We start from the raw sequence: 6682 nt of genomic DNA, 5'->3' as shown, positions 1-6682 counted from the left end.
AATAATATCACTCAAGTAAAGACTATCATTTATCACTGTGACATATCCAGGCCTCTGAATGAAGGTAAGTACAAATTAGCAAGTGAGGGTTTTTGATGGAAATGTATAAAAACACCATTTTGCCATTCAACTAAATACCCAATATTAATACTAATTATTTATACTAATTAATACTAATTAATTGATATTAATACCTGTTAATAAAGTACAGATATGGTTAAGCAGAATCATTATTGGTGGTTGTATTATAACTTATGTTTATGATTATTGCAGAATAAGTTATTAAGTGGTGATTACTATTAAAATTAAATAGTAATATATTTTTTATTTTCACTATGAAATGCATAGTCTGTTTTAAAACAAAATTTCTGCAGCAATAAAATTTGAACAAAATGTCCAAAATCTTCACAAAAGCAATCATTTTCTAGTCAGTCTTCCCATATGAGTATCCATCCCTATTTTCTTCAAGTTCCTAACTTTTAGGACAGTCAGTTTATTCTTTAGTTTTCCTCACAGAACAGCTAAAAGTGATGCAAGAAACTTTGGAGATGAGACTGTTGCCATGCAGAAAATATAAGATATACTATAAAATACATTTATGAAGCCTCTTTCTCCATTACTCTGCTTAGAACAGGAGATGCTCAATGTTTTGGAGCTCTGTCTTCCTAATGATAAAACAATTTATACAAAAGTAAAGCATTACATGTACTATAATTAGTCAATCCACTAATGCCCAGAAAGTACTTTGAAAACATCTGTTTGTTTTTATCCACAAGTCAGATATCTAACAATGTTATAGCATTGCATATATTTAAGGAGAATGAAAAATGTCATGTTATGCAATCAACTATGTATTGCATGATCTCAATTAATACATTTGAGTTGGTTTCACCATGTTTGCAATCATTATTGGTCTTATGCTTACCTGTTTCCTTCTTTTGGACTTCATGTAAATGTATCTTGATGACAAGAAAGGATAATTTAAATTAAATGTAGTGTTTTCTTGATATAGATTGGTTTTCTGGAAATAGAATTATTCTGTAAATATCTAACTCACTTTGAATTATGTAATGAATTTTGTGGAGATTTATTAAAGAAAAGATTTGAATTAAATTATTACAACCTGCAGAACTGTCTCTAGGCATGGTAGTATAATTAAATTACTGCTGTTATATCTTGTTTTTATATTACATGAGATTGATAAATATGTTTATTGGATTGTCCAATTTGGCATATTAAAGTTATTAAGGAGCTCATTCATTTCTAAATGTGTAGTTTTACATTTGAGAGTGAGCATGGATATATTACTCACTTTGGTATACGGCTTTATTCTTTCTGAAAAGTTTTTTCAGTCTATTTAAAACAAATCTTAGGTGCTTATAGTGGAGCACTCCAAAATGTGTTTAGAGCACTTTAGTAGAAAATTTCAACACACATATATGTATAGACACAGACACATACACGTGAACGCACACACACACATGCACATACCTTGGATGGGTGGCTGGGAGTAATAAAAACAACACACTTATATACATTGATTTTAACTTAGAAAGTTAATTATTATTGGGTGTCTTATTGATGTTCATTGCATACAAGTTTATCAGAGTACAGGACATGTTCCTTAATAAGGAAATCTCTTTTAATGAACATTTTCCTTTAATGATTTGAACTTAAAAATTTGTGTGTATATGTATCTATTATTATCACAAGAAACAGGTATTTTATGGAACCTATTTTAGATAATGCAGGTCTAGCTATATTTCTTTCAGTATTATGTTAAATTGAAATTTTAATAATAAAAGCTATATTTTGGAAATATGAACAAGAGTAGGAGACATTTCATTTTAAAATTCCTGTGCCTAGCATAATGTCTGACAGAAAAGGCATATATTAAGCTAAAAAAAATCAGTAAATAACTGATTGAATTAACATGTCATAGTTTCTCTGCTGTCAATATTTTGCTTCTGAATCTTGAGACAATCTTTTAAGAATCGCGTCCAATACTTAAATTGCTTCATCTTAAAAATATTTAAGAGGATGCAGAGGTATCCCAATGGTTAAGAGTAGTTGTTGTTCTTCCATAGGATGTAAGTTCTACTCACAGTCCCAAATCAAACAACTCACAACCACCTCTAGGCCTTCCAATGCCCTCTTTTGACCTTTATGGTCACCTACAACATATATATTCACAGACACACACACACACACACACATATAATAAATTAATACTAGCACTATAAACCTTAAAATCATTTGCCTGAATGATTTAACAGACATTGATAAAATAAAATTAAGATGTTTTAAAATTAAAATAAAAGTGCTAAAAAGGTAACTTAATGTTAGATGGCTTTTCCAGCATGCACAAAGTCTTTGGTGTAATCCACAGTGCTATAAAACATAAATAAAATACATTTTTATATACAGAAATATCTGGGGAATAATTTCAGGATATCCAGGAGTTGCTTTAAAATATGACAGTTTAAAAAAAATGGGTGAAACTATGTAGCTGTCCTTTTCCTAAGCTTTTCAAAAAGAAAATTCTCTTATGAGTTCTGAGAAAGATATTACTCTATAACCGTAGGCATATGAATTTAGAGGGTAGTTTGATACTGCATCCACTTAGCAAAATAGAAGTAGTGAGCTCACTGCTGGAGCCTATGATCTCCCCAACCTTAGGTTAGCTGGGTCCTAATATCTTCCTTGTGGGAGGGGGTGTGAAGGTTTAATGTCTCCAACACAGATAATGGGAGTCCAGTAAAAGGGATACAACAGACTCATTTATTTAGCAAACGGGAAAGTCTTATGTACCCTCCCAGCACCCAGGTGTTCTGACCCGTTGACATTGCATGGTCTATGATTCTAGGACATAGAAAGCTGAGATAGGAGGATGTCTTAAAAATTTGAGGCCATCCTAGACTCTATAGTGATTCCAGACCAGCCTAGGGTGCAGAGTAAGAACTTGTCTCAAAAAGTCTTTCATTACCATTATGATATCATATGTGATGTAAATTCTCCTCTAACTCTATAACAGGAATCACTTTAAAGCTCTTCTAACACTGGTTGACGTTTCTATCTTTTGAGTATTGCTTATCATCATTGACTTGGTTGTTAAGGTTTGAGACCATGTTTAATAACTTGACAGACTTGATTCTTGCACCAGTGGCCCAATCCACAAAAAAACATGCTTTCGCTGTGCTTATATATGTAGACACATTATTCCTGTTGCATTTGATGGCTTATTATCTATTATATCCATTACAAGAAGAATATTCTCTAACGATGCTTAGGTAATGGTTGGAAGGTGGGGAGCACCAATGTGTAAAAGTACACAACTTACTACACCAAAAAATTTCATTCAGATACCACTTAACTTGGAGATCATCACTGATCCATTTTAGTTTTGGCAAAAAAGCAAAAGCAAGCCATAGCCTTTAGATTTAAATTTTCAAAAGTTATAAAATAGCTCACACAACTTAATCTTCACATTTAAGATAAGGAAACATGAGATTATCTTTAAATTAAAACCATTAGCCAAGGTTATTTAGAGCAATCCACAAAACTTTTCACTCCACTCTTAACTTATCAATTTATAAAGTATGTTAATTATTTCTATACAAGTATAAATTGATACAGAAAAATAATTGGAAACATGTTTCTAATTTCATACTTGATATTATACATGCATTTTAAATTCGAAATTATATAAACCTCTGCTCATACACTTGAAATGAACATGGCCATTTGTCACTGATGCATCATGCCTTATGTGAGCACAAGACAAGAGTTCCTAATATTCATAGCTTCCTCACCTACTTTCTATATTATTTGTTATCCCAATTAGGAACTAAAAATTCTCAATGCCATTAAAAAAGTTATTTTTAGATTATTGGGTTTAAGGAATTTTTTGAAAAGGGAAGGAGTAAAATCCAGAGAGCCCTTGGATTTATGAAGATGTTTTCCCATCCCACTATCTTTAACTGGCATTTGTACCAATGGATTTTAGTAAGAAACCAAGTTATGGAAGTGGACCATTTCATTCTTTTGATTTATTTTTCCTAAAGCTCTATGAAACGTTGCTGTGTCAAATATATAACAATAAAATGTTGGCGCTATTTTGATTGGAGTCTCTGAATAGAAAACTTTGGTGTCAGTCTGGAGACAGGTTGAAAGCAAGTTTGTGATAACAATAAGGTTCAGAAAATTCAGAGGTACCATGATAATCTTGAGTTTTGAATGAAGTAGGAAGTCACCCCAGATAACTCAAGATATAACAAAGTGTCTTTGAAGACAGGGAAGATTGATAGCTTTGATATAAATAATCCAAGGACTCTTTTGTTTGCCCCTAATATTAACTACTTACAATATTAAAAATTGGTAAATTTAGACATTCTGATTATACAGATACTTATGAAGTGTTTTGTCCAATAGAAGAGACAGGGATTATATAGTAATTAAAATAGAAAATTATAGATGCAATTTGCACTGACTTTTATGTAGGTAGTATCTTTTGTGTATATATACCTTAGCTTCCTGAATGATGAAAGAGTACTGGTTTGTTTCAACGCTCTTGGCTATGAACAGATACAAGATTCTATAGGGTTCCCTGACCTGTGGGAAGTCCGAGGACCACCCACCTCATGAGGAGGGGGACTTGATCGGGGGAAGGGGACTTGATGGGGGGAGGGGAGAGGGAAATGGGAGGCAGTGGTGGGGAGGAGGCAGAAATGTTTAATAAATAAATAAATAAATTGAATTAAAAAAAGATTCTATAGGAACTGAGGTGAGATATACTGTACAACTAAAACCCAGTTTACTAATTAAACAGTCATTTATTGAATACCTAATATTTATCAGGCACTAATGATAAACGATTAATAAAAACTCAGAGAGAGGTCTGAAGGTCAGAAAAGAAAAGAGCCGACCACTGGCTTATACTTCTTCCTTAGTCTGAAATGGTGAGGCTGCCTCCAGGAATCTTAGAATGAGACTGTGTCTGAGAGCTGTTTCCTCCAATTTTATAATCCTCTCTAGGGCTGGGATTAAAGGCGTGCACCATTGGGATTAGAGGCAAGCACTGCTCAGTTTCTATGGCAAACTAGTGTGGCTACTGGGATTAAAGGTGTGTGTTACCACCTGTAAGATTGATCAGTGGGGCTGTTTTACCCTCTGATCTTCAGGCAAACATTATTTATTAAAATACAAATGAAATGCCACTACATACTAAGTACAAGTAATGCAATGGTGCACAAAAAAATGTAACTCTAGCTTTCTGAAAGCATACGGTCTGGGGGAGGAGGAAAATTAAACTCCCTGGTTGGGATCAATTTGATCACGGAAGAAGTTTAATGACTGGTGATAAGGCCTCATCTTTTATCTGATTTGTTCATGGGTATATGTGCTTGTATGTACTTTTATGTATTCATGGTGTGACTATAGGATGTGTAATATTAACTACTACAAAGAGACAAAAATAACAGTGAAATCTTTTGCAAAGTAAGGGCTGTGTGGACAGTTCTTGACAGATTCCATACTCTTCCTTTCATTTTGGCATATAGCCTTTTCTTACAAGGAATTGTTCTTTATCATGTTAAGGATTATATTTCACCTCCTTAAAAAGTTTCTATGAGAAACTAAGAAAAGTGTTTATATCATATTTGAAATATTAAATAGTTTTGTTACCTTAGTACCTATCATATGCCTGTTCAATATAATTTTTATTTATAAATTATTAAATAATGGAGCATATGCAAAGTGAGCTGAATCACAGGTTTTTTTCAAAAAAGATTGTATTAATTTTTATTACTGTTATAGAATACCTAAAGTGTCATAACTTTAAGAGAAAAGAGGTTTATTTACCCCATAGGTCCATAGCTTGAAGGTAATGGTTCCAAGGTCAGGTTAGCTCTTATGAGGGCTTCATGGTGGTAAGAGCTCTCGAAAAACTGAGAGATCACAGCCACACAGAAGGCGAGCATGGTGGAGCTGCTTTAGTGCCTTCCCTCTGAAGAGAAGACTTCATCCGTGCCTACTGATAGTGCTGTAGTAATACCTTTCACTGCTGTAAACTTATGGATAAAGCTCTCAAGACATATATCTTCGGTCATCACACAGAAAATACTCCAAAGCTCAGAAAGACAGAGGTGCTCAATGATATGTAGCCTTAGCTACCTTATTTTTCAAATGAGAAAACTGACAAAATAGTTCTGAACACTAGCATCTCTCTCAGATAATTTCATCTGCCTTAGTGAGCCCAGCAGGAGCAGTATGTCATATGCAAAGGAAATTCTTAGATGCAAACTGATGACAGGTAAATATGGTGTACATTGATTTCTCTTAATTTCTAAAGTACAATTGGAAGACATTTTAATTTAATTCACTTGTTTTCTCTGTGTCTCTCTGCTTGGATCCTGGAATCCTTCACTATCTGTAAAATGATCCCTTCAAGTAAATACCATAATTTAAAAATGAAGTCAGAAAAAATACATTAAAAACTCAAAGCAAAATCATATATTTACTGATGGGGCATCTGTAGCCCAGACTCTTAATATACAGACTAAGTCCTTGACAGGCTTATGATTAACACAGTTGCCTTTAGAGTTTAATCAAGACACTAATTTCAACCCAAACAAGTAGAGGAAAAGAAAGAACATTCAACTATAGTAAACTGAATTCAAGAAGA

Source organism: Alexandromys fortis, unplaced genomic scaffold (assembly GCF_014885135.2).
Source record: "Alexandromys fortis isolate MF-2015 unplaced genomic scaffold, M_Fortis_MF-2015_v1.1 scaffold_114, whole genome shotgun sequence".
NCBI classification, from domain to species: Eukaryota; Metazoa; Chordata; class Mammalia; order Rodentia; family Cricetidae; genus Alexandromys; species Alexandromys fortis.
This window is presented reverse-complemented; position numbering follows the sequence as displayed.